At 47.8% G+C, this 26,370-nt stretch overlaps 1 protein-coding gene across 1 annotated transcript in view; it reads right to left on the reverse strand.

Annotated features, from left to right (window-relative positions):
• Positions 1-14,197: 14,197 nt before the first annotated feature.
• Positions 14,198-26,370, reverse strand: part of LOC138779845 (major centromere autoantigen B-like) — a 56,350-nt gene continuing 44,177 nt past the window's right edge. The window contains exon 10 of the transcript XR_011361219.1: positions 14,198-14,446. The gene's annotated coding sequence lies outside the window, so the exon portion shown is untranslated. The remainder of the gene's footprint in view (positions 14,447-26,370) is intronic.

The following is a 26,370-nucleotide window of genomic DNA, read 5'->3' on the forward strand; positions in this document are numbered from 1 at the left end:
TGTATGTACTTTATTATTTTCTTTATACAGTCATCATCCATCGGCCGTGCATCGTTATTACACGTAGTGATGCGCAGTCGGCGGCCAATGTTTTGTAGGTCAGGACCCAAAAATAACCAATCAGTCGATGATCATTGTCTTTATTACAAGGAGAAATAATCTGCAGAATCGGAGCTCTGGCTAGGAGGACCCCACTCTTTTCTAGCTGGGTGTCTGTTTGTGAACCAGCACACTTATGTTTGTGAACAGGTGTGAAGTATCTTTTCAACGCAAGGTATTTCTAGTTTTTACACTCATACTTCTACTTATACCTTTGCCATCTTTGTCTTGGGCCAATGTGTTTTTTTTTTCTTTATTGAAAAATACAATTACAAACGGTAAAACGAGATATCTGAACAAGAGAGATATTGCAAACCTGATTGTGGCAATCCATTTCTGAGAAAATTCTGTTTTGGTTTTTTTTTATGTGCTACATGACCACCTTCCCATTGGAAAATTTGCCCTTGATCCAATATGGCGGCCATCAAAATGGTGACGGAATATCAATAAAAAGTACAAATTCCCCAAACCAGCGCCGCAGATGAATATAATGAAGGTAGATGAGTAATCAGTGTCTGTGGATAATTTTATTAGAATCCCATCCAGTACACATTGGGGTAATATACCGTCATATTGTGTCACACATACATATACATATACCGTCATATTGTGTTGCATAGAAAACTCTCCTATATACTGCACACCCTATTTGTGGTAAAATGCGGACAATAAACTAACAAATCCGTGTAAGCTTTTATCTTAGATCTAGGGGATTATGTGAGTTATCCAGAATTATAAATGTATTGATTTATTTATTTCTGATTTATTTCAAGAACAGCGCCATGCTGATCCTCAGGTGTTATGTGGTATTACAACTCAGTTTTATTCACTTCACTAGAAAATGTGCTGCAATACCACAGAAAAACCGGGGACAATAGTGGCACTGTTTATGGATGGGAGCAGCGACGGCCCAGATGTATCAAACTGTTGTTGTTGTTGGCAGTGTCAAACAACGGTCACTGTTTTATTTCTATTTGGATTGTAGGCATATTTGGGTGTGCCTGGAATCCAATTAACCATAGACATCTGTTCAATATACAGCCATCAGAATGGCCATACAGTTCAATGTGTGCACAGTTTGAACAACGGCCGTTGTTCCTGCACTAGCGGCCGTAAATAATAGACAAGTCAATTGTTTGTGTGGCTGTAGCTAACAACCGCCATTGTTCAATACAGCGTGTGAATAAAAGATGCTGTTTGCATAGAGTTCAATGCAGTGCATTATTTTATCACAAGAACGGCCGTTCTTGTCATAAAAAATACATTGTGTGCGCATAGCTTAACACTGAAACTGGTGTCGCTGGCCCACAGCAACCAATCACAGCTCAGCTTTCAGGTGAATCTGTCAGGTCCACAGCAACCAATCACAGCTCAGCTTTCAGGGGAATCTGTCAGGTCCATACCAGGTACAAGAGCTGCAGACACAGGCAGAGAGGTGATAGAGAGAGAATACAAGGGAAGCCTGGGTCTTTGCTGACGGCCATTTGCAGAGTTATACAATTGCATTTTCTATGCGCTCAATCATTTATTTCCTCTTGACACCCCGACCTCACTCACATATAGGAACCTACGCGCTATAGACACCCAACAACTGCTAGATACCGTACAGTTATCATTGCCCCCCACCTCTTCCCTCTCCTGTCCTAATTTGGCTGCCAAACAATACCACGTCACCCTCAAAACCACCCTGGACAAACTTGCACCCCCTATACCCCAAACAGGAAAGTGCCCGCGATTCCGGACTGGTAGAGAGCCAGCCTCAGCCGCCGTCCGATCACCCCACACCCCCATCCCCCCCGCACCGCACACTCTGCCTGGCACTACAGGGCTGGCCGGCCAGAGTGCGGTGCAGATCCCCGCCCGCGCCGCCTAACCCCCAGTACCCGCTACCAACACCCCCGCCCCACCCCGCCACCGCCGCTCACCACCGGAACTCCGGCTCTCATCTGACCCTCTCCCCCCCCCCCCCCCCCGCCTTCCCCGGGAACCTCCGACCGCCGCCGCCGCCCGGACCTCAGCACTGCACTCTGACCCGGACCCCAACCTCGCGGCCAACTACATCAAGGACAAAATAGACACAATCCGCCAGGAGATCATCTCCCATTCCCCAGGTAATATTAATCCTATTCCCTCTCACTGTTCCTCCTCATCCTCTCAGCCTTTGAGCCAGTGACAGAGGAGGAAGTCTCCAGACTCCTCTCCTCCTCTCGCCCCACCACCTGCCCTAGTGACCCTATTCCCTCACACCTCGTCCAGTCTCTCTCTCCTGTTGTCACTACCTACCTTACTAAGATCTTCAACCTCTCCCTCTCCTCTGGCATCTTCCCCTCGACTTTCAAACACTCCACCATCACTCCATTACTGAAAAAACCCTCTCTTCCTTTTATCTCTAAATTGTTGTAACGTCTGGTCTATTCAAGCCTAACTCGCTACCTCTCTGAAAACTCTCTTCTTGACCCCCTTCAGTCTGGTTTCCGTCCTCACCACTCTACAGAAACTGCCCTGACTAAAGTCTCTAATGATCTCCTCTCCGCCGAATCTAAAGGTGACCATTCACTTCTCATTCTCCTGGATCTGCAGCTTTTGACACTGTAGCCCACCAGCTCCTCCTCTCCATGCTCTGCTCTATCTGTATGTGACACTGTAGCCCACCAGCTCCTCCTCTCCATGCTCTGCTCTATCTGTATGTGACACTGTAGACCACCAGCTCCTCCTCTCCATGCTCTGCTCTATCTGTATGTGACACTGTAGCCCACCAGCTCCTCCTCTCCACGCTCCGCTCTATCTGTATGTGACACTGTAGCCCACCAGCTCCTCCTCTCCACGCTCCGCTCTATCTGTATGTGACACTGTAGACCACCAGCTCCTCCTCTCCATGCTCTGCTCTATCTGTATGTGACACTGTAGACCACCAGCTCCTCCTCTCCATGCTCTGCTCTATCTGTATGTGACACTGTAGCCCACCAGCTCCTCCTCTCCATGCTCTGCTCTATCTGTATGTGACACTGTAGCCCACCAGCTCCTCCTCTCCACGCTCCTCTCTATCTGTATGTGACACTGTAGACCACCAGCTCCTCCTCTCCATGCTCTGCTCTATCTGTATGTGACACTGTAGCCCTCCAGCTCCTCCTCTCCATGCTCTGCTCTATCTGTATGTGACACTGTAACCCACCAGCTCCTCCTCTCCATGCTCTGCTCTATCTGTATGTGACACTGTAGCCCACCAGCTCCTCCTCTCCATGCTCTGCTCTATCTGTATGTGACACTGTAGACCACCAGCTCCTCCTCTCCATGCTCTGCTCTATCTGTATGTGACACTGTAGCCCACCAGCTCCTCCTCTCCATGCTCTGCTCTATCTGTATGTGACACTGTAGCCCACCAGCTCCTCCTCTCCATGCTCTGCTCTATCTGTATGTGACACTGTAGCCCACCAGCTCCTCCTCTCCATGCTCTGCTCTATCTGTATGTGACACTGTAGACCACCAGCTCCTCCTCTCCATGTTCTGCTCTATCTGTATGTGACACTGTAGCCCACCAGCTCCTCCTCTCCATGCTCTGCTCTATCTGTATGTGACACTGTAGACCACCAGCTCCTCCTCTCCATGCTCTGCTCTATCTGTATGTGACACTGTAGACCACCAGCTCCTCCTCTCCACGCTCCGCTCTATCTGTATGTGACACTGTAGCCCACCAGCTCCTCCTCTCCATGCTCTGCTCTATCTGTATGTGACACTGTAGACCACCAGCTCCTCCTCTCCATGCTCTGCTCTATCTGTATGTGACACTGTAACCCACCAGCTCCTCCTCTCCATGCTCCGCTCTATCTGTATGTGACACTGTAGCCCACCAGCTCCTCCTCTCCATGCTCTGCTCTATCTGTATGTGACACTGTAGCCCACCAGCTCCTCCTCTCCATGCTCCGCTCTATCTGTATGTGACACTGTAACCCACCAGCTCCTCCTCTCCACGCTCCGCTCTATCTGTATGTGACACTGTAGCCCACCAGCTCCTCCTCTCCATGCTCCGCTCTATCTGTATGTGACACTGTAGCCCACCAGCTCCTCCTCTCCATGCTCTGCTCTATCTGTATGTGACACTGTAGCCCACCAGCTCCTCCTCTCCATGCTCTGCTCTATCTGTATGTGACACTGTAGCCCACCAGCTCCTCCTCTCCATGCTCTGCTCTATCTGTATGTGACACTGTAGCCCACCAGCTCCTCCTCTCCACGCTCCGCTCTATCTGTATGTGACACTGTAGACCACCAGCTCCTCCTCTCCACGCTCCGCTCTATCTGTATGTGACACTGTAGACCACCAGCTCCTCCTCTCCATGCTCTGCTCTATCTGTATGTGACACTGTAGCCCACCAGCTCCTCCTCTCCATGCTCTGCTCTATCTGTATGTGACACTGTAGCCCACCAGCTCCTCCTCTCCATGCTCTGCTCTATCTGTATGTGACACTGTAGACCACCAGCTCCTCCTCTCCATGCTCTGCTCTATCTGTAGGTGACACTGTAGACCACCAGCTCCTCCTCTCCATGCTCTGCTCTATCTGTATGTGACACTGTAGACCACCAGCTCCTCTTCTCCATGCTCTGCTCTATCTGTATGTGACACTGTAGCCCACCAGCTCCTCCTCTCCATGCTCTGCTCTATCTGTATGTGACACTGTAGCCCACCAGCTCCTCCTCTCCATGCTCTGCTCTATCTGTATGTGACACTGTAGCCCACCAGCTCCTCCTCTCCATGCTCTGCTCTATCTGTATGTGACACTGTAGCCCACCAGCTCCTCCTCTCCATGCTCTGCTCTATCTGTATGTGACACTGTAGCCCACCAGCTCCTCCTCTCCATGCTCTGCTCTATCTGTATGTGACACTGTAGCCCACCAGCTCCTCCTCTCCATGCTCTGCTCTATCTGTATGTGACACTGTAGACCACCAGCTCCTCCTCTCCACGCTCCGCTCTATCGGCCTCAAGGACTCTGCTCTTTCCTGGTTTTCCTCCTATCTCTCTGACCGCTCCTTTAGTGTATCACTTTCTGGCTCCACCTCATCTTCTCTCCCCCTTACAGTCGGGGTTCCTCAGGGATCAGTCCTGGGTCCTCACCTTTTCTTACTTTACACTTTACCCATCGGACAAATCATCAGCAAGTTTGGTTTTCAGTACCATCTCTATGCTGATGATACCCAGCTACATACCTCCTCCCGTGATATCACCCCCGCTCTTCTACAGAACACCAGTAACTGTCTGTCTGCCGTCTCTAATGCTATGTCCTCCCTATTCCTAAAACTCAACCTTGCTAAGACTGAGCTGCTTGTCTTCCCTCCCTCTGCTAACCGCCCCCCACCTGACATCTCTGTCTGTGGTGCAACCATAACCCCTACACAACAAGCCCGCTGCCTTGGGGTTATATTTGACTCAGATCTGTCCTTCACTCCTCATATTAAATCTCTTTCACGTTCCTGTAATCTGCATCTAAAAAACATTTCTAAAATCCATCCCTTCCTTCCTGTCGAATCTGCTAAAACTCTCATTGTCGCTCTTATTCATTCCCGTCTAGACTACTGCAATTCCTTACTAATCGGCCTTCCATCCTCTAAACTCTCCTCTCTCCAGTCCATTCTCAATACAGCGGCCAGGCTCATCTCCATGTTCAGCCGCTATACAGATGCCTCCCCCTGCGCCAGTCACTACATTGGCTCCCTATTAAACACAGGATTCAATACAAACTCCTCCTGCTCACCCATAAAGCCCTCCACAGTACTGCACCTCCCTATATCTCCTCCCTCATCTTTGTCTACTGCCCTACCCATGCCTTATGCTCCTCTAACGAGTTACGATTAACGTCCACCTTAATCCGCACCTCTCACTCCCGTCTCCAGGACTTCACCCGAGCTGCACCAGTTCTATGGAATGCATTACCCAAGACTGTCAGACTCACCTCCAATACACAAAGCTTCAAACGTGCCCTCAAAACTCATCTATTCAAGCGGGCTTACCAGGTTCCCTAATTTTGACTGCTACCCTAAAACCCAACACCCCCCCCCCCCCCTACACACACACACACACACACACCAAGAATTTAAGCACTTAGACCTGTGCATGCAGGCATTGGCTGGTGACAGGTTCACCCACCCTTACTTGCACTGCCTTATTTATAAAGATGGCAGGACCACAAGAACAATGATGCACTTTGCCATTATGTCTCGCACCCCCTCCTGATAGTGTGTAAGCTCATGCATGCGAGCAGGGACCTCACTCCTCTTGTATGGATAACTATATGTATATCTCTGTAATGTCTGATTTCTGTCTATGTATGTACCCCCAGAATTGTTAAGTGCTGCGGAATCTGTTGGCGCTATATAGATAAAAATTATTATTATTATAAATTATTCCCTAATCTACAAAGCAGAAATCTGCAACATAAAATTCACAGTATAAAATCTGCAGCAAACACAGTACATGTGAATGTTCCCTTAAAGACAAAGCAGCATGTGCTACATTTAGGCTGGATGTCCCCAAAGTATCCAAAAAACAAAAACTCCAGTATTGCTGCATGGTATAGACCAGTCCCCATATGTATACTGCTTGTAGATGAATGGTGGTCTGCTCATCCTGAATGTGCAGGGTAGGAGGATGGAGATAGTAGGGAGCAGCTTTGTACCTAATGGGCCCCATGTCAGGTGCACCAAACTACCCCTGCTCGCTCAGAGACCTGTCAGGGCAAAAATGCCCTAATGTGGGTGGAGCCATATGCTACACCCAGGGCATGTGACTGTGCCAACATGTGATGTTCTTTTGGGCCATTTTTTATGTGTATTTTTTTTACAACTTGGCCCCGGCTACAAGCTGCCGTAACAATCTCCCCGACTATTCCTTTTGGATGGAACCAGTTTGGAGTACAGTAAATGATAGGGTGACCATAGGGCATTGGAGAGGAATTGGACCGGGCAGTGGTCGCTTTTATTAGGGTGCTTACACCCCGACAGGTCCCTTAGCAAGCAGGGGTAGTTTGGTGCACCTGACTTAGGGCCTATTAGGGACATGGGTGCTCCCTACTATCTCTATCCTCCTACCCTGCACATTCGGGATGAGCAGACTACCATTGATCTACAAGCAGTATACATATGGTGAGATCGTCATATACTTTAGTACAGGGGCGTTGCTAGGGTCCTAAAACATCCGGGGCATGGGCCCTCTGAGTGCCGTCATAAGCGGATAGTAATAATGCCCCCTGCTGAGTCCCCATATAGTAATAAGGCCTCCTGCTGTACCCTCCATATAGTAATAATGCCCCCTGCTGTGTCCCCATATAGTAATAAGGCCTTCTGCTGTACCCTCCATATAGTAATAATGCCCCCTCTGCTGTTAACCCACAATTAACCCGATCACCATCCCCACGCACACTACCCCACCTGACCCCCTTCACTAACACACTACCCCACCTGACCTCCTCCACACACTACCCCTCACATACACACTATGCCATTTGACCCCCCCCCACACACACATAGTGCCCCTTATGATAGCTAATGCCCCCACAGTACCTCATATAGTAGCCAATCCCCCCACAGTGCCCCATATAGTAGCCAATCCCCCCACAGTGCCCCATATAGTAGCCAATCCCCCACAGGCCCATAGTAGCCAATCCCCCATAGTGCCTGGTATAGTATCTAATCCCCCCAATAGTGGCCCATATAGTATCCAATACCCCCTTAGTGCCTATATAGTATTCAATACCCCCATTAGTGCCCCATATAGTAGCCAATCCCCCCACAGTGCCTCATATAGTAGCCAATCCCCCACAGTGCCCCATATAGTAGCCAATACCCCATAGTGCCTGGTATAGTATCTAATCCACCCATAGCGCCCGGTATAGTATCTAGTGCCCCATATAGTATCCACTACCCCGAATAGTTCCCCATATAGTATCCAATACCCCCCAATAGTGCCCCATATAGTAGCCAATACCCCCATAGTTCCCCATATAGTATCCAATCTCCCCAATAGTGCCCCATATAGTAGCCAATACCCCCATATAGTAGCCAATACCCCCATAATGCCCATATAGTATCCAGTACCCACCAATAGTGCCCCATTTAGTAGCCAATACCCCCCAATGGTGCCCCATATAGTATCTAATACCCCCCATATAGTAGCCAATACGCCCCAATAGTGCCTCATATAGTCACCCAATCCAGACCCTCCCCTCTGTGCAGTGCCCTACTATTGACACCAGCCCGGCCAGCGCACTTCCCCACCAGAAAAAAAACAAAAACAAAACCTCACCTGTCACCCGTTCCCAGCAGCTCCTCTCCCGGCAGCGCGCGGTCTTCTGTGATCTTCCCGTGCAGGCAGCATAGTTCAGAGACGCTGCTTGGGTCGCTTGCCCCTGCAGCCTCTATAATTCATGATAGAGGCTGCCTGACACATCCGGTAGTGTCTCTTTACCATGCTGCCGGCACTGGAAGATCACAGGAGACCGTGGGCCGCTGGGAGAGGAGCTGCAGCACTGCCCGTTCCAAAAGTGTCTAGCAGCGGGCGGCCTCCTTATGACAACGTGCCCGGACGTGCTCCTCCAATCCAATCAGCTCAGAGCGGGAGCTTGGGGCCGCTGCGGTGGGCCGTGGTGCACGCATCCAATCAACACATGCGCCACGGCCTGTCGCACCGGCCCCACGCTCCCGCTCTGTGCTGATTGGATTGGAGGAGCATGTCCGGGCAGGCAGTAGGTGAGGCGGAGGGGCAGTCGCGGCCATCAAAAGAGCCACATCTGGCCTGCAAGACCGGGGCAGCAAAGATCCGTGGCAGAAGCCTCAGTGTTAAACAGAGACTCTATGAGAGGGCTCACACGCTTCCTCTCTCCTCCGCTCTCCGCTCCAAGAATTGACATGTCAACGCCGCTTGACATTGAGGCAGGCGGCACCCTTACAGTTTGGGGTCTACAGTATAGCAGCTATTTGCCAGTAAATGTATGTTACACCTAATAATAAATCAGAGTGCATTCTAATATATATATATATATATATATATATATATATGTATATATACAGTGCCGGACTGGGTCCCTCCGCCTGCACACTGGCTGTCTGACAGCTGGGCCCCAGACAGTAATACAGTGCTGCTGTCATCACCTGACTAGGCCCCAGCCTCGGCCCCAGCCTCAGACGCAGCAGCACTGTATTACTCTCTGGGGGCCCTGCCCAACATTCTGTTTGTGGGGGACCGCGGCCGCCGGATCCACTTGAGGCCGCTCTGCCCCTTTAAATTACCCTCCAATAGGAGCAGACGTGCCGCGCGCAGGCACGTCTGCTAGAGCGTCCTCCTCCCAGTGACAGTCACTTCCTGGACGCACACCGGCGCGGAGGAACAAGGAGCGGAGGCCAGGAGGCCTGAAGAGGGAAGAAGCCCAGGACGCTGCATGGGACCGGAGCTCCAGGAGGGAGAGAGACTGCTGGGGATCGCAGTGAGAGGTGAGTAGGTTTTTATTATTTTGTTTTTAATTCTACATGGGGAATGCTGCACAGAGGGGCTATGTATTGGGGGATGCTGCACAGAGGGGCTATGTATTGGGGGATGCTGCACAGAGGGGGGCTATGTATTGGGGGATGCTGCACAGAGGGGCTATGTATTGGGGGATGCTGCACAGAGGGGGGCTATGTATTGGGGGATGCTGTACAGAGGGGCTATGTATTGGAGGGATGCTGCACAGAGGGGCTATGTATTGGGGGATGCTTCACAGAGGGGCTATGTATTGGGGGATGCTGCACAGAGGGGCTATGTATTGGGGGATGCTGCACAGAGGGGGGCTATGCATTGGGGGATGCTGCACAGAGGGACTATATATTGTGGGGGATGCTGCACAAAGGGGGGCTGCACAGAGGGGGGCTATGCATTGGGGATGCTGCACAGAGGGGTTATGTATTGGGGGATGCTGCACAGAGGGGTTATGTATTGGGGGATGCTGCAGAGAGGGACTATGTATTGGGGGGGATGCTGCACAGAGGGGGCTATGTCTTGTGGGGGCATGCTGCACAGAGGGGCTATGTATTGGGGGGATGCCGCACAGAGGGGCTATGTATTGTGGGGGGATGCTGCACAGAGGGGCTATGTAATGGGGGGATGCTGCACAGAGGGGCTATGTATTGGGGGGATGCTGCACAGAGGGGCTATGTATTGGGGGATGCTGCACAGAGGGGCTATGCATTGGGGGATGCTGCACAGAGGGGCTATGTATTGGGGAATGCTGCACAGATGGGGCTATGTATTGGGGGATGCTGCACAGAAGGGCTATGTATTGGGGGCTGCTGCACAGAGGGGCTATGTATTGGGGGGATGCTGCACAGAGGGGCTATGTATTGGGTGATGCTGCACAGAGGGGCTATATTTTGGGGGATGCTGCACAGAGGGGCTATGTATTGGGGGATGCTGCACAGAGGGGCTATATTTTGGGGGATGCTGCACAGAGGGGCTATGTATTGGGGGATGCTGCACAGAGGGGCTATGTATTGGGGGATACTTCACAGAGGGGCTATGTATTGGGGGGGATGCTGCACAGAGGGGCTATGTATTGGGGGATGCTGCACAGAGGGGCTATATTTTGGGGGATGCTGCACAGAGGGGGGCTATGTATTGGGGGATGCTGCACAGAGGGGGCTATGTATTGGGGGATGCTGCACAGAGGGGGCTATGTATTGGGTGATGCTGCACAGAGGGGCTATGTATTGTGGGGGATGCTGCACAGAGGGGCTATGTATTGGGGGATGCTGCACAGAGGGGCTATGTATTGTGGGATGCTGCACAGAGGGGGCTATGTATTGTGGGGGGGGGGGGGTGCTGCACAGAGGGGGTTATGTATTGTGGGGGGATGCTACACAGAGGGGGCTATGTATTGGGGGATGCTGCACAGAGTGGCTAAGTATTGGGGGATGCTGCACAGAGGGACTATATTTTGGGGGATGTTGCACAGAGGGGGCTATGTATTGGGGGATGCTGCACAGAGGGGCTATGTATTGCGGGGATGCTGCACAGAGGGGTTATGTATTGGGGGATGCTGCACAGAGGGGCTATGTATTGGGGGATGCTGCACAGAGGGGGTTATGTATTGGGGGATGCTGCACAGAGAGGGGCTATGTATTGGGGGATGCTGCACAGAGGGGCTATGTACTGGGGGATGCTGCACAGAGGGGCTATGTATTGGGGGATGCTGCACAGAGGGGCTATGTATTGGAGGATTCTGCACAGAGGGGGCTATGTATTGGGGGATGATGCACAGAGGGGGCTATGTATTGGAGGATGCTGCACAGAGGGGCTATGTATTGGGGGGATGCTGCACAGTGTGGCTATATTTTGGGGGATGCTGCACAGAGGGGGCTATGTATTGGGGGATGCTGCACAGAGGGGTTATGTATTGTGGGGAATGCTGCACAGAGGGGGGCTATGTATTGGGGGATGCTGCACAGAGGGGGCTATGTATTGGGGGATGCTGCACAGAGGGGGCTATGTATTGGGGGATGCTGCACAGAGGGGGCTTTGTATTGGGGGATGCTGCACAGAGGGGCTATGTATTGGGGGATGCTGCACAGAGGGGCTCTATTTTGGGGGATGCTGCACAGAGGGGGCTATGTATTGGGGGATGCTGCACAGAGGGGCTATGTATTGGAGGATGCTGCACAGAGGGGGGCTATGTATTGGGGGACGCTGCACAGAGGGGTTATGTATTGGGGGATGCTGCACAGAGGGGCTATGTATTGGGGGATGCTGCGCAGAGGGCCTATGTATTGGGGGGATGCTGCACAGAGGGAGCTATGTATTGGGGGATGCTGCGTAGAGGGGTTATATATTGGGGGATGCTGCACAGAGGGGGCTATATGTATTGGGGGGATGCTGCACAGAGGGGGCTATGTATTGGAGGATGCTGCACAGAGGGGGCTATGCATTCTGATCTCCCATACAGCATCCAGTGTACAATACACCTAAGATCCTCCAACTATAACAGCTGGAGACACTACAACTCCCAACATTTACTGACAGTCTACAGCTCTTAGAATATGTTGGGATTTGTAGTACAGTGAATAGACAATCCTATGATAACAACTGGCGCTGTAGAGATTTATCGCTGGACCTTCAGGATCCTCTACATAGCAATTATTTTTAAAGGGTCATCCTCTCAGAAACTACAACTCTCATTATACCCTGAGAGATTTAGTGTAGGGTATTCTGAGAGTTCTAGTTCGACTGAAAACATGTTATTCATTAGGAAGTTGTCACAGATACTGATGAATCAAGGAAAGGGTCGGGTCAGCATGTCCTGTCTCACTGGATTTTTATTGGTGGGCCCCAAGGATCATTTCCTCTGGTGGGCCCCAGGTACCCCAGTCCGACACTGTATATATATATATATATATATATATATATATATATATATATGTTTATTTATTTTTATTTAAAGGAGTACTCCAGTCATCATGCAAAAAATAAAATTTATTCTTAGAACGTATCTAGCAGACAATACACAGAACCCTGCTGACATGGTCATTTTTGTAATTACATATCAATAAATAGTTGTACCATGCCGGGTTTGTTACAGCGCGCTCTCCTCCAGTGCTCTCCTCCATTTGCGGCAAATCCGGAGCTCCATGCTGTCTCACACACGGAGAGTGACTGGCACAGTTCCTCACCGCTCACAGCTCGGCCGCTATGGAGGATGACCGGGCTGCTGTGCACTGCGGGGGTCCATAGCTGTGCTGCTTGACAACGTCCCGGCTCTACAAGCAGATGGGGAAGCCTGTCATGGAATCCTCCCCCCCCCCCCCATTACAATGCGGAGGAGATGCTGCCGTGCGAGTGGTGGGGGGAGGATTCCACTACAGGCTTCCCCATCTGCCCGTATAGCCGGGACAATGTACAGCAGTCGTTGTGCCTTCCCTTCCATAGGCCATCCTCAGAACATTGTGCAAGAGCAGCGGTGGCCCCGTTCATCCATAGGGCACCTCCCCCTTGACAAACCCGAGCGACATGTCAGCGGTGCTGTATGATGGGGGATTACACTCCAGGCTTCCCTGTCTGCCTGTAGAGCCCGTAGAGGGACAATGTCCAGCGGCACCCCTCTTGTATGTCAGCATCTCAGTGGCTGTGTAATGGGGGGGGGGATATCACTGCAGGCTTCCCTGCCACCCCCTCTGTGACTCTCCAGCTGTTAAATTCTTTATTTAGAGAAACAGCAGGGAAACACAACAACACTCCAGTGCGCCAGTACACATAGCAAGTTGCGCACCAAAATAACACAGGAGCAGCTGTGTACAACTCCCATTATGCCCTGGTGACATTACATGACGGGAGTTGTAGTGATGCAACTTGGAGAGCTCCAGATTGCAGAACTACAACTCTCATCTTGTACTGTCACCACAATGAGGATGGGGCTTGTAGTTATGCAACCAGGAGAACTCCAAGTTGGAAAACTACAACTCCCATAAAGTGTTGTCCCCACACAATGATTATGGGAGTTGTAGTTCTACAACCTAGAGCATTCCTGGTTGCATAATTACAACTCCCATCTTGTACCATCACCACAACATGAGGATGGGGCTTGTAGTTATGCAACCAGGAGAGCTTCAGGTTGCAGAACTACAAATCCCATACTGTACCATATATATTATAATTATTTTTTATTATTTGACCTTAGAGATCACACAGTAGGCCCTGATCCAGTGATAGCATTGTCACATATTACTGCACATCTGGATAAAGTCTTAGGCCAGGCCCATGGCTTATGTGTGCTATGTGATTTCTCCCTCTACCTTATAGGAGTATATTCCTTCCTATGTCCGCAGAGGTGCTGGAGATCACATAACACACACAGTGCATGAGCCCGGCCATAGACCACAGCCACCACCCAGCAGTTATCATGGCCCAACTAAGCCCCGCCCCCTGCATGGAACATGGCAAAATGGCAGTTGGAAATGGCTGAACATGGGGAATAAGTAACAGGGTGTAAGGTATTTATAGCTCCCCATTCTACACATCTCCTCCCATCACCACTGTCTCCTATGGGGGGGGGGGGCACCTATGTGATCATGTGACCAGGGAGGAGTATCTACAGGTACAGATACTCCTGGACAGGACACCCCACTATGTACACAACCCCATCTCTATACAAACATCCCACAGTGTATCCTATCTGCTATACCCTGCTATACTGGATGGGGAATTCTCACTCACATGTTCCTCGTAGACAACGGGAAAGTCTGTATCCTCCACGAACTGGTCCTCCTCGCTGTAGATGATGTTCAGCTCTTCCTCCATGACTATAAGTCTTCTCCTGTCGTCAATCTCTCACAAATCGCCTATGTGTGTGAGAAAATAAAAGATTACATGGAGAAAACTGATTAAAAATAGAAAATAACAAAAAATACCAGGAGCCAATGGATATGCATACTTACAGTCCAACTACTAATAAAGCTCTGAAGGGTCCAGTTTGTAAACAAATGACATCATGATTTTCAATAATCTTTATTTAAACATCTTAATACAAACACTTGTACTAACCATACAATGAACAGTCGGCCATTGGCAGGAATTAGGGTGAATAAAATCTTGGTCTATGCGCTCGGCTGTAGTATTTTCTTATGATTTATACTGATATTTGATAATGTTGCTCAATAAATAAAAAAAAATACATTTGATAAAAGGTTGCATTCCCTTCCTATAAGAATAGTTTTTCCCATATAATTACTATTTTATTCATAGTTTTATATAAGGGTAATAAGTGATTATTATTACATATCTGCCGCTACTTTCCCGCCTGCTGTGCCTGTGTAGGGTTCAGGTCTCTTTTGGGGTTTAGTGTTTATGTTCATCTTGACTATTGTGCACAGTTTGCCATAGGCGGCCATTATAACAAATATGTGTATGGAGAAGTCCAGTCTCCTACACTCAATACACTTCAGCCTGTGACAATATGGGGCATTGCATCTGGTTACAGGGGGCATAGCTAACTACTATTGTTATTGTATATGGCGACAGAGAGCCTCTCTAGCTACATAGGGCATTGTTTCTGGCTTCAGGGGCCACTGTATCTGGGTATAGGGGCCATAATGTATATGGTTAAAGGAGACATTGGGCGACATGTATCATTACAAAAATGCGTATTTTTTGGCGGAAATGGGCGATTTGCGAATATTTTATTTGCAAAACGGCCACTTGCGAATAAAATATTTGCAAATCGCCCCTTTCCACTGGGTACGCCGGGGGGGGCGGGGAGGGGGGTGTGGAGGGGGCAGAACTGGGGGCGCGGTTTATCATTTTTAACACTAAAAGATACGCCGAAAACCTACTTCACCTTTCAGGTGGTGTAAGTTTTCGGCTGTGTGCACCAACGCACACGGGATTTATGTAGAGGCGGTCCACCTCTACATAAATCTCCGTAGCGCCGGAGATGCGGGGACATTTATAAGTCCGGCGTAAAAAACGCTGGACTTAATAAATGTCCCCCATTGTGTTTTGTTATGGGGGGCGTATCTAGTGGTAAGGGTCATTCCAACTGGGGCACATTGTATCTGGCTATAGCAGACATGGAATTTGATCCAGGTAGTATATCTAGTAACAAGGGATATTGTATCTGGTTATAGGGGCATTGTATCTAGTTATAGGGGTATTGTATCTGGTTATAGGGGTATTGTATCTGGTTATAGGGGCATTGTATCTGGTTATAGGGGCATTGTATCTGGTTATAGGGGTATTGTATCTGGTTATATGGGTATTGTATCTGGTTATAGAGGTATTGTATCTGGTTATAGAGGTATTGTATCTAGTTATAGGGGCATTGTATCTGGTTATAGGGGCATTGTATCTGGTTATAGGGGCATTGTATCTGGTTATAGGGGCATTGTATCTGGTTATAGGGGTATTGTATCTGGTTATAGGGGCATTGTATCTGGTTATAGGGGCATTGTATCTGGTTATAGGGGTATTGTATCTGGTTATAGGGGCATTGTATCTGGTTATAGGGGCATTGTATCTGGTTATAGGGGCATTGTATCTGGTTATAGGGGTATTGTATCTGGTTATAGGGGCATTGTATCTGGTTATAGGGGTATTGTATCTGGGGAAGGGGCATTACTAATGGCTACAGGGCTCCATATTACTGGGGAAGGGGCATTACTAATGGCTACAGGGCTCCATATTACTGGGGAAGGGGCATTATTAATGGCTACAGGGCTCCATATTACTGGGGAAGGGGCATTACTAATGGCTACAGGGCTCCATATTACTGGGGAAGGGGCATTACTAATGGCTACAGGGGGCACTGTTACTGGGGGAGGGGCATTACTAATGGCTACAGGGGGCACTGTTACTGGGGGAGGGGCCTTACTAATGGCTACAGGGGGCACTAATATTTGAGAAGGAAGCATAATAACTGGGATATACAGGTCAGTCACATTGTTATTGAGGGATCTGATCTGGGAAGGAGCTGCTGACAGAGCCTATGGCTGCAGTGGGATCTTAGTCCTTGGGGTCTCATTGAGTAAATCATATTACTTGGGGGTACTCTTCTTCCTTCTCTAATACCTGACCCTCTGCATCTCTTTCCTTCTGCCTAAATTCCTTTTTCCTTTTGTCTATTCCTATTTTAAGGATTCTCCTTAAGTGTTAGCGTCATCTCAAACTATACAGTCTGTAGCTGTATTTCAGTTTTTCTCCAAGATCTCAAGCATTCGATATAAGTATTCAGCAGGACTCGCTTAGATGATTCTATACTGAAGTTCTAGTATTTTCTTAAAGGGGTTGTCCAGCAAAAATCTTTTTCTTTCATATCAACTGGTGTCAGAAAGTTATATAGATTTGTAATTTACCTCTATCAAAAAATCTCAAGTCTTCTCATACTTAGCTGATACTTAGCTGATACTTAACTCATTAGCTGCTGTATGTCCTGCAGGAAATGTTTTATTTTCAGACTGAGGCAGTGCTCTCTGCTGACATCTCTGGCCGAGACAGGAACTGTCCAGTGCAGGAGAGGTTTTCTATGGGGATTCATAGAAAACCGAGAGAGAGAGTTCCTGTCTTGGCCAGAGAGGACAGCAGAGAGCATTGTGTCAATCTGAAAATAAAACAACAATTCCTGCAGGACATACAGCAACTAATAAGTATAGAAAGACTTGAGATTTTTTAAAAGAAGTAAATTACAAATCTGTATAACTTTATGACCTCAGTTGATTTTCGCAGGATAACCCCTTTAAACCTTTAGAGATTGTGCCACACAATTCTGCCTGTAAACAGGCCCACTTATATACGTGTATAGCACAGTTCTATTGCTCACCTAGGCCCACCTAGATGGTTGTATGGCCTGACTCTAATATTCCCATAGGCCCACCCAGATGATCACAGAGCACAGCTCCAACAATCACCTAAGCCGAACTAGAGGGCTAAATAGCACAGTTCCCACTTTCATCTCGGCAATCATAGATAGTTATAGTTACTGTTTCAGTGTTAACCTAGGCCTACTTACATGATTATATAAGTCAGCTCCAATATTTGCCCAGTCCCACCCAGGTGAACATATAGCACAGCTCCAACAATCACCTAGACCCCTTCAGATAATTCTAAACCACCCTTAGTACCCATTTACACAGAAAGATTATCTGCCAGATTATCTGCTAAAGATTTGAAGCCAAAGACAGGAATGGATTTGAAAAAAGGAGAAATCTCAGGCTTTCCTTTATGACCTGATCTCTGTTTATAGTCTGTTTCTGGCTTTGGCTTCAAATCTTTGTCAGATAATCTGTCAGATAATCTTTCTGTGTAAATGGACCCCTGCAATGTTCACCCAAGCCCACCCAGGGTACTTCTCCTCCCCTGGACCATTTCTTTCCCTAATATTGCCCTCTTAAGGGGGGGAGCTCCCTGCAATACCTTTTTTCCCACCAGAATAGACACAATTTCTTCCCAATATTTTCTCAGTTGGGCACATGCCCAGAAGAAATGTAACATATATAATCCGTCTTCCCCTTGTAGTGTTTGGATTTTAATAATACCGTCACTCTGTGCAACCTCAGGGTCTTTTATCCTTTTGTCAGCATGTTTCAATTGAAAATAAGTGCAGATCGGTCAGGGTCCGGCTGCTGAGAACCCAAGGGGCTGGCGCCAGACCAAGATGATAGTTACACTTTAAGACTACCCTCCATGAATAAATACATTACTGTATAACCTTTCTCCTTACGGAATCCCTGATTTGATAGTTTTAGAAACTCTGGAAAATTTCTAAACTTCCATGAATCCTGCAAATTCTTTTTGTTTGTGAGTAAGGAGACCTAACCAATCCTTCGCATTCCATATTATTCTTACTCCACCTCATTTTAATTTGACAAATAATTTTTTTCTCCTTCTTCCTTAGAAAAAGTTTTTATCTATTCTGAATCTTTGTGGCTAGGCTACTTGACACTCTAAGGGTGCCCTTACACATAGGTTTTTTTGGGCGTCAATGTGATGCATAGCATTTTTGCCTTTCAGTGTGAAAGTCTTTGAGACTTTGGCCGTTATTCGGGTCTGCATTTTTCCCCGAAGTTTGTATTCAGGTCAAGATGTTGACTTATCAGCAGCTAAGTGCTACTTTACCCACTGATTGGCTGAAACCAGCTCTCAGGGTATGCTGGGAGTTGTAGTCTCTGAGAGAACAACACTTTAATAAATCAGTGTGTGCAGAGTCTCCTAGTGGCTGCAATCTGTGGGTGACAAGCATCAGCCCTGAAGGTCCAGCAATACATCTGTCTACAGCGGTAGTTATCAGAGGATTGTACTACTGTACTACAACTCCCAGCATATCCTGAGGGCTGCAGACTGTCAGTACATGCTGGGAGTTGTAGTGCCTGCAACAGTTGTAGTTGGGTCCTATACACTGGATGCTTTGTGGCATATAAGAATACATAGATCTGTGGGGGCTCAGTGTAGGGAAGTGACCCCAGAACATCACTAATAGGGTAGGGGTAGATGTTTTTGTTCTTTCCCCTATTAGTGCTGTTCTGGGGTCTCTCCTCTACACTGAGCCCCCACAGATCTATGTATTCTTATATGCCACAAAGCATCCAGTGTATGATGCACCTAGGACCCAACTACAACAGCTACAAGCACTACAACTCCCAGCATTTACTTACAGTCTGCAGCCCTCAGGATATATGCTGGGAGTTGTAGTACTTGCAGCTCTTGTAGTTGGGTCCTAGTTTAAAAGTTTGCGCTAGTGTACTGTAGTGACCGCGGGGCTGTGTCAGTACACTACTGCAATCCAGTGGTGTAGCTATAGGGGTCTCATCGGTCACCAGGGGGAGAATCTGGGGAGGCAGGGGGAGCAGGGTTAACAGCTGTGGGGCAGAGGGAGCAGCTGGGGGGCAGGGGGAGCAGCTGAGGTGGCACGGGGAGTAGATGGGGGCAGGAGGAGCAGCTGGGATGAAAGGGGCAGGGGGAACAGCTGGGGGGCAGTGGCAGAAGATGGGGGAAGGGGGAGCAACTGTGGGGCAGAGGGATCAGCTGGGGTAAGGGGGAGCAGCTGGGGTGGCAGAGGGAGAAGATTTGGGGCAGGGGGAGCAGCTAGGGTGGCAGGGGGAGTAGATGGGACAGGAGGAGCATTTGGGGTGACAGGGGCAGCAACTGGAGTGGCAGTGGTAGTAGATGGGGGCAGAAGGAGCAGCTTGGGTGACAGGCAGGGGGAGCAGATTGGGGCAGCTGGGGTGACAGGGAGAAGATGGGGGCAGCTGGGGTGGCAGAGGAGAAGATGGAGTGGCAGGGGGAGAAGATGGGGGGCAGGGGAGCAGCTGGGGTGGCAGGGGGAGAAGATGGGGGCAGGGGGAGCACAGACAGCCTCTATTACAGGCCAGAAGCTCACAGCTACAGCCTCATGGTACCCGAACTTCTCTCCTGCTTGAGAATTTCGGGACCGCAGGGCTGCAGCTGTGAGCTTCCGGCCTGTGATAGATCCTGGGCCTATGGCGGCAGGGGTTCTAAATATTTTTTTAATAAAAAAACATTTGCTTCCCTGCGGGTGCCGCCTCCCGCAAAGCGCCGCCCTAGGCACCGAACCATGGGTGCCTAGTGGCAAATACGGCCCTGTATGTACACAGTGACCCCAGCAGCAGAATAGTGAGTGCTGCTCTGGAGTATAATACAGGATGTAACTCAGAATCAGTACAGGATAAGTAATGTAATTTATGTACACAGTGACCCCACCATCAGAATAGTGAGTGCTGGCGTGGAGTATAATACAGGATGTAACTCAGAATCAGTACAGGATAAGTAATGTAATGTATATACACAGCGACCCCCATTAGCAGAATAGTGAGTGCAGCTCTGCAGTATAATACAGGATGTAACTCAGGATCAGTACAGGATCAGTAATGTAATGTATGTACACAGTGACCCCACCAGCAGAATAGTGAGTGCAGCTCTGGAGTATAATACAGGATGTAACTCAGGATCAGTACAGGATAAGTAATGTATGTACATAGTGACCCCACCAGCAGAATAGTGAGTGCAGCTCTGCAGTATAATACAGGATGTAACTCAGTTTCTCCAATTATTTTCTCTATATTATCTATATTTAATCTGTGCAATGCTAAATAGGGATAAAAGAAGTTCTATGCAGCCTTATAGCTGTATAGCACATCTGGAGTAATACTACTGTAGTGTAGGACCATGCTGGGACATCTCATTACTCATGTATAAATAATGAGCGGCTTCCACACAACCTCGGATGTAACAGACCCAGAAATGTTATTAACGAATTAAAATCAATCAGGGCACATTTTCGTCTGTGGAAGGGGAACGCACGCCGAGGGCCGGTGGGCCACCAGCCAATATCTTCCATGCCTTGCAGAATCACTAAGTCACATAGCATAAAGCAGGAGACATAACACAGCTTGGGAAACATTTCAAGTATTACATGTCATAGAAAGCTATGCTGTGACCTTGTCTGAGCAACAACATTCAAGGACGAGTCTTCTGATATTAGAGAAGGTGTCTAAGGGAACACAATGCGGTCCCTACTAGGACAGGTTCATGTCATTGCAGCCCTCTACACTGGGACAGGATCATCCCCCCCTGACTTATTTCTTAATGTTAATGAAGATGAGACATCCAGAGCAGTCTCCTACTATTCATATAAAGAGTGGTCCTGACTCTAACTTTTATCTTCCTTTATTTGGCTTACAGCTCTAAATTTTCTGCAACAATAAAATTCTTATCATCTGCGGCCACCACTAGGGGGCACTAACTGAAGACACATCATGACTGATAATAATAGTGATCATACATTTGTATACAGTGAGCTCACAAACCTACAATCTTACGGTTGGGGTCTATTCACATAGATACAGTCATATGAGACAATAGTGAGTGCAGCTGTGCAGTATAATACAGGATGTAACTGTGATCAATTGTTGCATTTTTGGTAATATTTTTAAATTTTAATGTAATAAAATGCACAAATGTGAACAGAGAGCAATAGTTTTAGTGGCTGGAGGACAGTGATCCTGCAGAGTCCTGAGAGGTGAGTAAGACCTGATTTCAGCACCAGCTCTCCGGACAGCTCCAAGTGCTGAATCCCTATAGAGAAGCAGAGTAGCAGAGATTTATAACTACAGGCTCATCAGGAGGTACTACAAGGCTCAGCATACCTTCTGCCAGGAAATATCAGGTCGCTCCCTGGTCCTAAAAGGATTTATCCTCTTCCCATAGTGAATCCTGGTGCCATCTATACCCCAGGAAAGGGATGAGCACACACCCGGCTGTCCACATAATGGAGAACCTGACCCATCAGACCAGTCACCTTCTTCTATTGCTCCATGTTCAGTTCTCCATTACAGACACTACTGGGGTGGACAGGGACTACTGGGGTATGACTGGTCTGCAGGGCCCCATACATCTCATGTGTGATCTGACTCCTTTCCACCATAACCAGCAGGAATAATTTTTGTTTACAGGATGTAACTCAGGATTAGTACAGGATCAGTAATGTCATTTATGTACACAGTGACCCCACCAGCAGAATAGAGAGTGCAGCTCTGGGGTATGATACAGGATGCAACTCAAGATGAGTATAGGATCAGTTATGTAATGTATGTACACAGCATAGGACTGCCCCGGTATGAGGCCACCGTAACGTGGTGGGGTAGTTTACACCATTTTCAAGTGGTAACCAAGAGCCTCATTATTTTTGTGGAAGTTTTTTTGGCAGTTGGGGGGGGGGGGCTGCTTTTAACTATTTCCATGTTTGTAGTGGGTCTGTATCTTGCCATTGCGGTGAGCTGTTGCATTTTTCTATGTTTTTGTGTGTTATGTACACAGTGACCCCATCAGCAGAATGGTGAGTGCAGCTCTGGGGTATAATACAGGATATAACTCGGGATCAGTACAGGATAAGTAATTTAATGTAAGTACACAGTGACCTCGCCAGCAGAATAGTGAGTGCAGCTCTGCAGTATAAAGCCATGTTCACACCCTGGAACAGACTAGCCGTTCCCTGACCCGGTCAGTCTCTAAAAAAAAGATCTTTGGCGCCGCAGCGTTCTGATGCAGGCGCATCCATGTGCGCCCGCATCAGAACTCCCCACAGCACACAATGAAACTTCGGCCGGGGCCGCTCGCTTCATTTAGTGAACTGATATGGCTGAATAGTGGCCGCAGAAAACTGACATGTCAGTTCTTTGCAGCGCTGCAGGGTATCCCAGCTGAATCGTATACTATGGGGGAGATTTATGAAAGGATGTAAATATACACCTGGTGTAAACCGTCCACAGCAGCCAATCACAGCTCCTCTTCTATTTTACCAGTGCTGAAAGCTGAGCTGTGATTGGTTGCTGTGGGCAGTTTACACCAGGTGTATATTTACACCCTTTCATAAATCTCCCCCTATGTGTATATGCTCCAGCCGAGATCCCATAGAAGAAAAGGCAACGTATGTTTCCGTACAAAGTACGGCCGTTGTTGCCGATTTCAACAACTGCGGTACTTTTACGGAAACATCCTTTGTGTGAACATAGCCTAATACAGGACGTAACTCAGGATCAGTACAGGATAAGTAATGCATGTACACAGTGACCTCACCAGCAGAATAGTGAGTGCAGCTCTGGAATATAATACAGGATGTAGCTCAGGATCTGTACAGGATCAGTAATGTAATGTATGTACACAGTGACCCCACCAGCAGAATAGTGAGTGCAGCTCTGGAGTATATTACACCTTTGTTCATAGGCTGAGCCTAGTGTTGCAGTTAAGCCCCATTTGACACTACAGATGACATGTAAGTTATCTCTTCTGCTTGGAGCATACAAGTCTCTGTTACAGGTGAATGTGGGTCATCAGCTGTGGCCGCTCTCAGCCTCTTAGCCCTATTACACGGGACGATTATCGTGCGAAAAATCGTTAAATCGTTCGAATTTAAACAATAATCGTTCTGTGTAATTGCAGGCAACGATCGAAAAATCATTTGTATGTCGTTAATCGTTGATTTAGATCTAAACCTAAAATTATCGTTAATTGTTCGCTAATCGTTCGCTGTAATTCCACGTTCGTTCGCTCAAGTTCCGCATTTTTTCACTAATCATTCACTGTAATTGTACATTGTTCATTGTTTTTCTGGGATCAGAAGGAATAAACGATCATAGTAACGATCGCAATAACGTGTGGTGAACAATTTCAGGTTAACGATAAACATATATCTCGTTTGCGATCGTTAATTGTTAATCTTTAAAAATCGCTCAGTGTACACCTCTAGGATGAGATGTGACAAGTTCAATGTAGCTGCAGGATCAATACTTCCCATCCTCGTCTTTAATAAGTAATGGTGCGGGGGCGCCTGGAAAGATGCCCTTAGGCGACTGCCCACATGGCCACCGCTCCAGCACGGGCTCACCGGGAAATAAAGGATCCGGTTTTATCTTCTATATTTAATTGTGTAAAATAAAATCTGTGCAGTGTCTCCTTGGAGAAAACGATTCAGCACATTTACATCTCACCTTGTTTCCAGGCTGAAAATAACCCAAAAAAGAAGGTGAAAATATACAGGATATGAATGAGGGCACCCAGCTTTCCCAGAACCCTGCAGCCCAGGGATTGTATAGTCATTGTAGGAGTCTGGGAAAGCTGGGCGACAAAACATGAAGGAGCTGTAGTCAGGGCCAGCGTCAGCACAGGGCTTACCTGGGCAAGTGCCGGGGCCCAAAGCATCTCTAGGGGCCCAGAGAGGGAGAGGGGCCCGGTTTTCTGATGTTCGGCCCGCTCACTGCAGTCCAGGGTGTGCACTGAACATCAGAAGACACAGGAGACGGAGCAGGACCTGCACAGAGAGAGAAAAGGGTGAAGGACCTGATCACATGACCTTAAGGTCCTCAACCTCTCAGTGTGGAGAGCAGCCCGACAGAGAGGAAGAGGGAGAAGACTGAGCTGTAACTGCTGTGTGTCAGTGTCCGAGTGTGTCAGTCAGTCGATCAGTATCTAGGTCAATAATGTATGTTTGTATATGTTAGTGGTGTCTCACGTTATTGTGCATAGTGTGTAAATGAGGGGCCCGCTGAGGCTTGGTCGCCCAAGAGCCCACAAAAACCTGGAGCCAGCCCTGGCTGTAGTAATACTCTCTCACATCCTGCTGTCCCAGATCAGACACTAATCCTATGTATTACTGGGAGATATGGTGCGTTTACACAGGCAGATAAATCTGACAGGTTTTTTTATTTGAAAAGAGGAGAAATCTCAGTCTCTCCTTTGTGACCTGTTCCCTGTTTATAGTCTGTTCCTGGTTTTGGCTTCAAAAATCTGTCAGATAACTCTGTCTGTGTAAACACACCGATAGATAGAGAGATAGAGAGAGAGATAGATAGATAGATAGATAGATTCTGGCAGATATATAGGTAATCATAGAATAACATCCACCTGCTCCAGCCTCCAGTATTTAGGCTTATAGGGAACAGATTTTTTTATGTGATATTCTGCCCTCTTGTGGTACAAATGTAGAACTAGGATGATGCACTAGGATGATGCACTGCTGATTTTTTTGTTTGTTTGTTTTTTACATATAACTTGAGCACTAAAATCGTTAAACTCTATGGCCAGGTTCAGACTATGTAACTGTGCGGCTGTATTTGCGGCTGTAATTGTGCAGCGGTATTTTTGGTGGTTCATGCGTACGCTGGAAAGTATAGGATATACGGCTGCACAGTGCACACTATGTCTGAATCTACGGCCCGATCGTAAACGGACCCGTAAAAATGAACAAGACCATTGTTTGCGGCTGGACATGCGGCCGAGGATTGACAGGCGGTCCGTACGGAGTACTTCAAAAATAGCCGGCAATGATGCCGAATGCCGATGCCTCTAATAGTTAATATATTAAATTAATAAAACACATTCTCTTTGTAATAAAGTCCCTTTCGTTGGTCAATAATTTAATTCTAACGAATCCATCATTTTGCAATTAAATATACTGTTAAAATAAATAGATATATAAATAAATGTATATTTATATATATATTTATTTTTTGACAGTATATTTAATTGCACAATGATGGATTTGTTAGAATTAAATTATTGACCAACGAAACTGAATTTATTTCAACGAAAATGTGTTTTATTAATTAAATATTAATTAGTACAGGAAGCTCCATAAGCCGTTAATTCATATGCCGGCAATAGAGCTTTCTGTACTAATCATCACTTTACTTTAATGAAAACATCAAATGTTTCTTCTAATTATGTTATCACAATAGCATTATTAGAAGAAACATTTAGAATTATATGTGCGCTCAGCTGATTGGCTGATCGGCTCAGCGCACATATAATGAGCCGGTCCGCAGTACAGTGACTTCATTATGCTGCGGACCAGCGAAGAGGACACATCGGGGTGAGTATAGAGCTCTCCCCACCCCCTCCCCAGCACTGCACCCTTCCCAGCAAGGAAGGGGGGGTCAGTTAACCCCTTCCTTGCTGGGATGGGTGCAGTCTGACATCAGTCTGGCCCCCAAGGGGTTAAGGGGTATGCAATACATCCTCCCTTAACCCCTTGGGGGCCAGACTGTAAGCAGCGATCTGTAAAGATGCTGCATACTGTAAGGAGCACAACACCGCTCACAATGATGGGTGTTGTGCTCCTGTTTGTGTGTTTTTTGTGTGTTTCTCCCTTCTTGTTTTTCAGATATCGGTATCCTGTGGATTACGTCAGATTCCGTGGACTACGTCGATGACCAGCGTTTTTTTAATGTTTTTTTTTAATAAAATGGTCAATGAGGGGTGT

The sequence above is a fragment of the Dendropsophus ebraccatus genome, unplaced genomic scaffold (genome assembly GCF_027789765.1).
Source record: "Dendropsophus ebraccatus isolate aDenEbr1 unplaced genomic scaffold, aDenEbr1.pat pat_scaffold_787_ctg1, whole genome shotgun sequence".
NCBI classification, from domain to species: Eukaryota; Metazoa; Chordata; class Amphibia; order Anura; family Hylidae; genus Dendropsophus; species Dendropsophus ebraccatus.